At 41.2% G+C, this 11,907-nt stretch overlaps 1 protein-coding gene and 1 long non-coding RNA gene across 7 annotated transcripts in view; one reads left to right on the top strand and one right to left on the bottom strand.

The window, feature by feature from the left end:
* Positions 1 to 541: 541 nt before the first annotated feature.
* On the bottom strand, positions 542 to 9,800 carry LOC150063617 (uncharacterized). Its single transcript, XR_016535565.1, has 3 exons — positions 9,745 to 9,800; positions 3,168 to 3,253; positions 542 to 954 (listed from the first exon to the last, which is right to left on the bottom strand). It is a non-coding gene; the product is annotated as an uncharacterized LOC150063617 (long non-coding RNA).
* Positions 9,570 to 11,907, top strand: part of Cnot4 (CCR4-NOT transcription complex subunit 4) — a 101,682-nt gene continuing 99,344 nt past the window's right edge. For 3 of the 6 annotated variants that reach the window (XM_090333359.1, XM_090333358.1, XM_090333361.1), the window contains exon 1: positions 9,573 to 9,965. The gene's annotated coding sequence lies outside the window, so the exon portion shown is untranslated. Of the gene's footprint in view, positions 9,966 to 11,907 lie in introns of all 6 variants that reach the window. The other 3 variants (XM_090333360.1, XM_090333356.1, XM_090333357.1) reach the window with 3 other exon arrangements.

Genomic DNA, 11,907 nt, shown 5'->3' with positions numbered 1-11,907 from the left:
ATGTTTAACAAACAATTATTCAAGAAGGGATTCTCTGTATACAGTCACTGGCACTTAGATTTTAGAACATAATTAAAATTAAGCTGAGCACATCTATGTAATAGATACATATTAATCTATGTCCTGGATACATATTAATCTATGTAATAAAACATTATGTCTATAGAGTCATAAATTTTTATGTCTATGTAGTTAGGTTTATATTTCCAATACCATGTCCATAACATTGGGTACACAAATATTGAGTCATTGTTCTTATACTGTTTGGATCTAATAGCCACATATTAAGGATACCACATGCCTTTTGTTCCTTTGTTCTTGACTTATCTCACTCAACATGATTCGCTATAGCTTCATCCACTTCCCAACGAATGCCAATATTTTATCTTGTCTGTTGGCTATGTAGAATTCCCATATATATATATATATATACATATATATATTACATTTTTTGTATCAATTCATCTGCAGTAGGCCATCTGGGTTGTTTCCATCTCTTGGCTATTGTGAATAGTGCAGAGATGAACATAGCTGAGCAGGTGTCCTTATCATATCCTGGGTTATGATGTTCAGGATAGATGCCCAGGAGTGGTATGGCGGGATCATAGGGAAGGTCTATTTTCAGTTCTTTAAGAAACCTCCGAACTGCTTTCCAGAGAAGCTGAACTCATTTATATTTCCACCAGCAATGCAGTAGGGTTCCTTTTTCTCCACAACCCTGCCAGCATTTGGCATTGTCTGATTTCAGAAAATTGGCCATTCTAATTAGGGTAAGGTGGTATCTTAGGGTTGTTTTTATTTGCATTTCCTTTATGACCATGGATGATGAGCATTTTCTCATATGCTTTTCTGCCTTTTTAATTTCTTCTTTTGATAAGTCTCTCTTTAGTTCCTTTGTCCATTTAGTGATTGGTTTGTTGGGTTTGGGGGGGAGGGCTTAGTTTCTTGAGTTCCCTGTAGGTAAAGATATTTTTAAAGATGTAAACCTTAGGAAAATCCACCAAAACTTTAAAAAAGTATAACTGTAATAAGCCAATTAGTGGAGAAGAAATAGAATCACACACACACAAGGGGCCGGGAGTTTGGCCTAGTGGTTAAAGTGCTTGCCTAGCATGCATGAAGACCCGGGTTCGATTCCTCGGTACCACATACATAGAAAAAAGCCAGAAGTGGTGCTGAGGCTCAAGTGGTAGAGCTCTATCCTTGAGAAAGTCCAAGGACAGTGCTCAGGCCCTGAGCTCAATCCCAGGACTGGCAAAAAAAAAAAAAAAAAAGAATCACACACACACAAAAAAGGAGTTGGGACAGAAAGTTAGCAATGTAGTACATTGAAATCCAATTATACCAGTAAATAATATGAAAGGGTAGATGGTTTAAACAGCCTAAGGAAAAGGTAGTGCTTATCAGACTGGATTGAAAACTAATATTGCATAAAAACTGGCTATAGCTAGTCATGATGGCTGATGCTTGTAATCCTTCTACTTAGCTGATACCTGAGGATCATGATTCAAAACCAGCCAAGGCACTAAAGAATATGAGACTCTTATCTCCAATTAATCACTAGAAAATGGGAAGTGGGGCTGTGGCTTAAGGGGTAGGTGGTAGCCTTGAGCTTGAAGAGCTCAGGGACAGTGCCTAGGCCCAGGGTTCAAGCCCCATGACTCACAAAAAAAAAAGGAAGAAAAGGAAAGAAAAAGAAAAAGGAAAAAGAAACTTGCTTATAATATATGTGGCAGTCTCTTCAATCTGAGCTCCAGAATGAGCACACAAACTGTTTTGCTTTTTTCAGCAACTTAATTGGACATCTTTCAACAAAGGATGAAGGTCTTCTATTATTTGTGGGAAAATCAGTTACTATATCCTCATCTTGCCTCAACTCCATTTTCTTTCTTTGACTTTAAGGGTATTAATTTTACTGACAATTTCACTGCATCCTAATTTCCCACAGTCTAGTTCACTAATTCTCTTTTCAGCTCTAATTTTGTTTAAAACTCATATATTGAGTTCTAATGTTGGTGATCAGTAAAAAAATTTTTGTGTCTTTTTCAACTCTATGTTGTGATTTTTTGATGCTACTGTAGTTTGTAATACTGCTTTCAATTATTTCTAGTTCCTTCAACAATTTTTTTCACATATTTTTATTGTAATTAATAGAAGGGTTACAGTATATTCACCAGATCAACAATTTTTTTTTTGATCAGTTGTGGGGCGTACGCCCGCTACAAAAATTTTTTACACTTTTTTTTTCTTGTCTTTTTTGTTTTGGGTGGAGGAGGGACAGATTAAACCCAGGATGTTGCACTTGCTAAGGCAAGCACTTTGCCACTGAGCTATATCCCAGTTCTTTTATACAGATGATAAAGTTTGCCTTTTTTGTTACATGAAAAGAATAAATTCAATTGTTCATAATCTCTCTGATTATTCTTGATTTTTGTTGTTGTCAGGTTTTGGTTTATCAGGTTCTTAATTTGCAGTCTCTTCATGAGTATTTCACAACTTGCTATTCCTTAGAAATTTTATTTTTAAAATTACTTCCTTACACAACTTAAAAGCTAGACTAATGTACACTTCCTCCCTTATTTTTTTTCCTTCAACAAAGTAACTTATAGTGTTAGTGGCAGTTCAAAGACAAGGTAGGTTACTTAGTTGATGCACTGGAATTATTAGGTCCTATGCTCAACCACTTTATAATGATCCTGGGTTGGAACTTAGAACTACTAGCGCCAAGGCCAGCACTCTACCACTTTGAGCCACGATCCCAGGCCCTCCTGAGGTATTTTAATGTACCAATGAAAGGCAAAAAATCTCCACCTGGTATCTGTTGAATTATAACCTCTATAATTTTTAGGCTCAGATAGCAAAGAAGCCACTTCTTTCTGATTGGCAAATGACTCAGGGTAAAAGCAGTAATCTTCTAGCATATATAATAAGGACGGTGAATTCTTCTGTTTGACAGACAAGATTCTTTACTTTTGGCCATTGGTCAAAGGTAGCCTTGTCTTTCAGATGCCTTTCTTGTGAGAAATGAAATGCCCTTTAGACAGAAATGATTTCAATTCTCTTCCATTTCAAAGACTACTACATGTTGTCTTTGATGATTTTAGTAAATGGTAGTCTTTATCCAACTTCTTTTCAGTTATCTTTTGTGAAAGGATAAAAGGGCTTACATTTAAATCATAGAATTCACCACCCTATATGGTATGCTCCATCCTCAATCCTTTTTTCTTTTCCTTTTAGCTAGGCTCCAAGTCACCTAAGGAGGAAAGAGAAATAATGCTTTGTTATGCACTAGTGGTGTGTCTACTTCTACTCTTTTGCACATTAAGGAAGGTTTGTCAGAATCACCTCGCACACTAATTCTGGAAGCCAGAAATCTCTCTCTCTACACACACACACACACACACACACACACACACACACACATACACACACACACACACACATATATATTCAATAACTCTTATTAAAAACATATCAGCACATGAGTATAATCCCAGTAGTCTAAGAATCTGAGCAAGGAGAATAGCAAGTTTTGATGTCAATCTAGGCTATATAGTGATTTTAAAGCCAGCCTGAGCTTTTATCATGACTGTTTCAGAAAAAAGTAACAAAAAAAATCAGCAGAATGTAATAAATCTTACTCTATTGTTGCATGTACTTTTTTGTGTTGGTGTCGTGTGGTGGATTGAATTATTCCTATTATGAATGATAGGAATTTACTGAGCAGTACCTCATCCCTTTTCGTGTGCTTTGCAATATTTTGTATCCTTATCATTGACATATATATTTTTTTGAAATATTGATTTTTTTCAGTAATTGAGTTCAACTTGGTACCTGATACATGTTAGACAAGTGCCCTATCACTGACCTACATGATTTATTTATTTAATTTTATTTTGGGGGAATTGACTGTAGAGCCTCATGTATAATAGGCCAATTCTGTACTGCTGAGCTACACCCCCAGACCTTGACACTGATTTTTTTTGCACTTTAATACTGTTTAGTTTTGTATTTTTTTTGTATCTTCTCTTGAACATCATGTGCTGAGAATGATAAGAGAAGAAGAGAAGTTCTTTTTCCTTTTTCTCTTCTAGTTATCTCCTTTTTTTTATGTCCTTCTGCATTGACTAGCCCTCCCACTATGATGCTAAATAGGAAAAATGATAGTAGTGAGTATCTTGGTCATTTTGTAAAGAAAAATGTTTATAAAATTCCACCATTAATTTAACATTTGCTATGGGTTTTGATTTTTAATATTCTGTTTCTTTTTATTGTAATTAACAGAAGGGTTACATTATATTTGCCAAATAGAATATGCATTACTTCACAGACATTGATACTCTTCTCATGTTTTTGTCCCCATTTTCCTCCCCCATCCCCTCCCCTCATCTTGTTTTCTCCGCCTTCCCTATCCTATTTCAAATAAACATATATACAATATACCAGATAACAAGGTAAGTTACTGTAACAATATGAGAATAACCAAGGGACAGCAAAAGAGATGAGAAATAACATAGTACATTAAGAACAACAATCACACATTATATGGCTGTTGTTTCCATATCCTGGAGGTCCTTTCATTTGCTAAGGGTTTTTAATGGACTTATAAAGTCCACTAATATCCTTTTATTTCTAGTTAGTAAAGATCCATATATTTTAAAGATTGAGCATTGATTTCTATTGAAATCTTGTTCTATACCCATTGGAATAATATGTATTTGCCTTTAATGGGTTGATGTGCTAAATTATACTGCATTAATCTCCATATGCGAAGAAATTGAATAAGAGTAAATAAGCTGGATAACTAACTACTCTGGAGGCTGAGATCAGATGATTACAGTTTGAAGCCAGGGGAGGAAAGTCTGTGTTCAATTAATCACCAAAAACAGAAGAACTGTTGCTCAAGTGGTAGAGTGCTAGTTTTGAGCAAAAAAGCTCAGGACAGCACTCAGGCTCTGAGTTCAATCCCCAGGACTGACACAAAAAATAAAATAGGTAAATAAATGACAAATTTTCTTGAATTTTTTGTTATTATAAAGGTGATGTACAGAGGGGCTATTGTTTTGTAAGTTAGGTAATGAGTATATTTCTTTTCAGACAATGTCATCCCTTCCTTTTCTCTCTGTTTTTCTTAGGGAGGGATTTTTATGTTTCTTTTTTGCCAGTCTTGGGGCTTGAACTCAGGGCCTGGACAATGTCCTTGGACTACAGCTCTCATGCTGGAGCTCTACCAATTGAGCCATAGTACCACTTCTGGCTTCTTCTATGTATATGGTACTGAGGAATCAAATCTGAGTCTTTGTGCATGCTAGGCAAGTACTCTACCACTAGGCCAAACCCCCAGCCCCAGATTTTCTATTTCTTGAATGACCTGCAAAACTAACTAGCAAAAATAAGCAGATCTGCTATCTTTAAAAAGGGAAAATTCAACTATCATAATTTTTCATGAATATGGTTTTGAATAATTGTATTTAAGGTAACATATAATAAAAAGATCATAATGTATTTATATATCATAAAAATAGCAGTAACATGTGTCTATAGACACATGAAGAAATAGACTAGTATCAGAGTCTTAGAAGAGTCTATGTAACTTTTCAAGTCTATGTTCTTTTTTCCCTATAGAAGTAAACATATTCTCAATTTTTTTTGCCAGTTCAGAGGCTTGAACTCAGGGCCTAGACACTGTCCTTGGATACTTTTTGCTCAAGACTCGTGCTCTGCCACTTAAGCCATAGCATTACTTCTGTGTATGTGGTACTGAGGAATCAAACCCAGGGCTTCGTGCATGCTAAGCAAGCACTCTACCACTAGGTCACACTTCTGGCCCTCGATTTTATATAAACGTATTTTCCTTTACAATTTTAACTCTCTGTAAGAAACCATCAGCAAAATGTAGTCCTACCTGTTTTTGAGCTCTATATAAATGTTTTACATTATCTAATCATCTGTGACTTTCTTCCTTTGCCCTATAGTTTTGAAATTTATTGATTGGAACCTAAATTGTACTTCTTTCATTTTTTTCCTCCAGTATTACACTATGTTAAACTACTGATGTTTATTTAACCATTCTGCTGTTGGTTAACATCTGAATTGTTTCCACTGCTTTTGTAGCTACAACTAATGTTACTATTAAGGCTCCTGGCATACTTTGGTAAGGAACACACTCACACATACACAGTGGATGTAGGGTACCTATTAATGAGCCATTTGTATTTCTTCATATATGAGTGATTTTTTTTAAAGGTAGAACTGGCAATTACAGACTGAAAGACAGTCACCTGTTCTGGTAAAACTTCAGTGAAACCAGGGCTAGGATTGGGAGTGAGAAGTAAAAGTAGCATTGTAGAAATTTAACCTTGGACTTTTGTTTTGATTTAAAATTTTAACATTTTACTTTTTTTTTCTTTGCCAGTTCTGGGGTTTGAACTCTGGGCCTGGGTATTGTTCCTAAACTCTTCAGCTCAAGGCTAGTGCTCTACCACTTGAGCCATAGCACTATTTCCAGCTTTTTCTGTGTATGTGGTTTCCAGGAATTGAACCCAGGGCTTTGTGCATGCTAGGCAAGCACTCTACCACTAGGCCACACTCTTGGCTCAATATTTCACTTATTATGGTTTTTGTATTAATTTTGATTTTCAAAATAGTTTTAGAACATTTTTTATCCTTATTATAAAGTACTTCATTATGAAGTACTTCAATTTTGGGCACAAGGCAAATAATTCCCATACCTCATCCTTTTCTCACTCCAGTCCTGGTTCAAGCCACATCTTCACTCCAGACTGCATCTCAGCAGTCCCTTCCCAACTGGATTCTGCACCTCTATATTTGCCATTTGTCTCAAATTCATTCTCCACATAGTAGTCACAGAGATCTTTTGAAACGATAAATTCAATCATACCATTCCTTTGCTTTAAGGTTCAATTATTGCTTACTCTACTTGGAATAAAATCCAAACTTCATGTAAAGCTGTGCATCATCTAAATCTTGACTCTTTTCAATCTAAAGTAATTGATCTACCAGAACCTAACTAGGTGATCTGTTTTTTTTTTGGCCAGTCCTGGGCTTGAGCTCAGGGCCTGAGCCCTGTCCTTGGGCTTTCTCAAGGCTAGAGCTCTACCATTTGAGCCTCAGCAAAACTTCTTGCTTTGTTCTATGTATGTGGTACCGAGGAATTGAACCCGGGTCTTCGGGCATGTCAGGCAGGCACTCTACCACTAGGCCAAACTCCCTGCCCCTACGTGATCTGTTTTTAAAAATCTATTAAGTTGCTAGACACTGGTGACTTGCACCTGTAACCTTAGCTACCCAGAAGGCTAAGATGTGAGGAATATAGTTCAAAGCCAAACTACATAGAGAAGTCCTTGAGGTTCTTATCTATGATTGACCTTCCCTTCCTCCTCTCTGCCATGCAAAAACAAAAAACAAAACAAAAAACCAGAAGTGGCACTGTGGCTCAGGTGGTAGAGAGCTTGTCTTGAGCAAAAAAGCTCAGGGACAGGGCCAATGCTGAGTTTAAGCCCCAGGACCAGTATGCATACACATGCATACACACACACACACACACACACACACACACAGTTAATTCATGACATAGCAATAAATAAATGCAGTATTTTATAAAGAAAGTCACAGATGGACATGGTTGGGCACATAGGAGGCTGAGGCAGGAGAATCAAAAATTCTAGATCACATTAGGTCACCCTGTCTTGTAAACACACACACACACACACACACACACACACACACACACACACACACACTGGGCATTAGTGGCTCATTCATGTAATCGCATACTCAGGAGGCTGAAATCTGAGGATCAGGGTTCAAAGCCAGCCCAGGCAGGAAAATCCTTGTGACTCTTACTGCCAATTAACCACCACAAAACTAGAAATGGAGCTGTGGCTTAAAGGAGGCTAGGCTTGAGGAAGAAAGCTCAAGAACAGCACCCAGGTCCTGAGTTCAAGCCCCACAACCTACTTCCCCCTCCTCTCTAAAAATGTTATGTTCTTTCCCCATTTTCAATTACAATCCTAAGTAATTAATAGTTGAGGTATATGAATCCTTGCATTGTTTCTTGTGTGACTATACTGACATGTATTCATGTTTTTGAGTATAAGTCTAAATGAAATTATACATGCACATATTAAAAGAAATACTTAAAAGGAACCCTATCTGAAGAATAGCGATGCTACTTAGTTGGAGAACTACGACTGTTACTTTCTTACAGTAATGACCAGCACTGAATGGTTTTCAATATAGGGTTGGCATTGCCTTTAGTACTGGATACTGTGCAGAGTATGGCTCAGTTTTTCAGGACAGGGACAAGGTATGCTTGGCTTTGGGTAAGATGTGGTACTATTCTTCCCAAGGAAAAATGACTCTGTGTCCCTTGTGACTTGCAAATGTCCCACCATAGGTGAAAAAAGCAGTTCGGTTATCTAATCCTAAACATTTACTTTTTTTTGTCTGTGTATGTGTGTTAGTCCTAGGGTTTTGAACTCACAGCCTTGGGAGCTATCCATGAGCTCTTGTGCTCAAGGTTAGTGCTCTACCACTTGGAACTACTCAAGCGTTTTAGTTGTTAATTGGAGGTAAAAGTCTCATGGACTTTCCTGCCTGGGCTGGCGTGGAGAAGCCAATTACAAGCATAGTGACTGGTGCCCAGCCTGTATTTCTTTTTTTCTTCTTCTTCCTCCTCCTCCCCCTCTTGTTCTTCTTGAATTTAATGAAGGCTTCTCAGAGATTAGATTCATATATTTCAAATTACAATCTTCCCTTACTCGACTTCCTTTAAAACTTTTTAAAATCAGCAACTATCCCGTGCACTTTAATCATATATTTAAGTAAGAAAGACCTATCCTTCTCTACCGAACACACACACGAAGGAGAACGGGGAATTTTGTATTTTCGACGACCACAACAGTGCCTGGCACCCAGGCGGAGCACCATCGTCGCATGCACGGATGAAGGCCAGCCCTCAAGAAGCAAATCCGACTGCTTGGAGCGCCACTCCCACCAGGGTTCCAGGAGGCAGTCGCTCAGGCCCCGTCGTCCGGTTTCCGTGCTGCATTCTTAGATTCTCCGGGCCGGGCCGACGCGTGTGGAGGGAGTTTGTGAACTGGACCCCGAAGGCCGTCCGTTCCCCCCGGTCCTCAAGGCCACCTCTGCCTTCGGAAGTGCCCGAGTCTCCCGTTCTGTCGGCCGAGGTGGCTCTTCACTCCGCGTCTCTCCGTCAGCTCTGGATGGGGGGTGCGGGGGGGACTGGTCTCCCGCCGGCGCCCCGACAGGGAAACCAGGGCGCTCTCACCGCAGCCAGACAACCCGCCCGGGGCGGGGTTGGGGGGGGAGCGGGGAGAGACGCAGCTCCGGGGTCCCCGCAGTTGAGTTACGCTCGAGCATAGTTTTGACTTCCTACATCTCCGCAGACCTTAAGGAGAATCTCCCGTCAAACGACCCGGGAGCCGTACACGCGGGCAGAGACGGAAGCAAAACATCAAGAAAGGCGGCGGGGCCGGAGCCACGTGAGGCGGGCACTCCCGGCTGCCCTCGCAGCGTGGACTTCAACTCCCAGCCTGCCTCTGGGCCGTTACCCTCCCCTCCATGGACTACAACTCCCAGAGTGCTGCGGGAGACGCCGCCGCAACCTCTCCACTCGGTCGCCCGCCAGTCGCCCCGCCTCTCTCCCGCCCCTCCCGGCCGGGTCGGCGTGCGCCTGCGCACCGGAGACCGGAGGAGTCTTACCCTAATGTAAGATGGTGGCCCGTCTGGCTGTGGAACCCACCGAAAGCCGAGAGTCTCTCTCTCAGCCGTAAAGGTCGGACTCGCTGAAGCAGTCAGGCCCAGTTCTGAAGAGTTGTTTTTTGTTTGTTTGTTTGTTTTCCCCGACACTCGTTCAGTGGTGTTTTGTGAGGAGGCGGCAGCGCGTGGAGTCGGCTGAGGAAAAAGCGAGGCAAGGCAGGCGGGTGAGTCTGTGCGGGGCTGGGCTTCGGGGAAACCCGGGGTTGACCGGCTACGAGAGAGCGGAGGCTTCGCCGGGACCGTGCAGGCCGCACCCCCCTTCCTCCCCACCCCCAGCCCCGTCCTCCCCCTCCTCCGCCTCCTCCCCGGCCGCCCTCCTCCTCCTCCTCCTCTCCTTCCTCCCTCTCCCCTCTACGCCACAGCAGTTACCACCAGGAAAAGGGAGCGGGGCCGGAGGCGGCGCGGCGCTCGCCGACTCTTCCTTCCAGAATTTCTTCCTGGGGGGAGCCGAGGACCGTTTCTCGTCTCCGGCTTCACCCCACATTTCCCCCCCACCCCCCGCTACTAGCGGCAGGAGTCCTAAGTCTCCGTCGCTCCTTGTTTCCCCAGCCCACTTTCCCCTCGCTGACGTCCTTCCCTACCGGCCCCCATCTCCCAGGACCAGAGCCCATCACTTCCACTCGGACCTGGGCTGCTGCTGCTGCTGCTGCTGCTGCTGCTGCTGCTGCTGCTGCTGCTCCTGCTTCCCCTGCTTCTCCTCCCGCTCATTCCCTCCCCCCCTCCCCCCCGTCCTGCTGCATGGTGTTTTGCTCCGCCGCTCACCGTCTGCACTTCGCTTTTGCCTCCCGTGGGTGCTTGCCATCAGTCCGTCGGCTGGGCTGGGGCTTCTGGCGATTTGCAGTCCTTCCCTTGAAACCACATCTGTCATCGTCAAGCCAGCCCTGGAGTATCCAGATTGTGCCACGGCTCCTTCTCACCCACCTGTTTGTTTCTCAGCCTTTCTTCAGAATGGCCCTCTTTCCTATACAGATTCTTTCAACACACACTTCCAGGGTGGGGGGAAAAAAAAGGTGTGTGTGGGGTGATGCCCCGTGGTTGTTTGTTTGAAAAAGTCCAAAGGAAGTTGGGAAGTGAATGAAGTGAGGTAGGAGACTATTAAACGCTCGAGTGAAAGGAGATCTTCCTTCAGCTTACTCAGGGGAGGAACGTTTTCACTTCGCTTTCAGTGATCTGTTTGCGGATTATTCCCTCTTTTGGGACATGGCTTCAACACCTTCTCCATTTCATTTTTACTTTCCCCATGGTCCTTCTGAATTGCATTTTTTCCAGAACACTTAATGTGGGTTCTGATGATGTCAATAAGTACGGGCAGAAGCATTTCAAGATAAGATAAATCTTGACACACGCAGAATTCATTTGTGAGCTCCACCCGCAAATATGATAGCTTGATTGTCTGTGGATTCTTTGTGGGTTGCAGATCTCTTCTATATTGAGAATTGATTATTGATTGAGTCATATTGATGTTCAGCTTGAGGGCAGATTTTATATTACTAGATTGGACATTTCCTCTGCATTTAATGTCATGTTTATTTAATATGTTTGGGTTTGAGAAGTTTCTTACTTTGACATTTCTATGATGGTAGTTATCTGCGTTAATTGCCTTGGAAATACATTGGAATTTATGCAAAGAAGAATCACCATTCTTTGGTAAACTTAAATCCCCTGAATTTTTTGTAGTAAAGAATGGGTGGACCAAAAAAAAAAAAAAAAAAAAAGCTGTGCTTACTTGAGCATTTGGTGGTACTTAGCTGTCATTTACTGTCTACAGTAGAAGCAAGAAGTATCTTAGGGTTTCCATGTTTTAGTGAAAGCAGAATTGAAATCTAGTGGCTAATGGCTTAATGACAAAGGAGCCTTTGCTATGATAAACCACTTTGAAATAAATAAACAAATGACCAAGAAAACTAACATGATTTTGTAGGGCAAATACATGCATGTCAAGTATGAATGTATATAAGATATTGGGGTTCTGAATACATATATATATGTGAAATACTTAAAGTCATAATGACAATTTCATGCAACATTACAATCAAAATTTTACATACTCATTAAAATTTGAGGTTCGATTCCTCAGTACCACATACATAGAAAAAAGACAGAAGT

The sequence above is a fragment of the Megascapheus bottae genome, chromosome 5 (genome assembly GCF_031878675.1).
Source record: "Megascapheus bottae isolate mThoBot1 chromosome 5, mThoBot2.hap1, whole genome shotgun sequence".
NCBI classification, from domain to species: domain Eukaryota; kingdom Metazoa; phylum Chordata; class Mammalia; order Rodentia; family Geomyidae; genus Megascapheus; species Megascapheus bottae.
The sequence above is the reverse complement of the archived record's forward strand: the minus strand, read 5'-3'. Positions and strand labels throughout refer to the sequence as shown.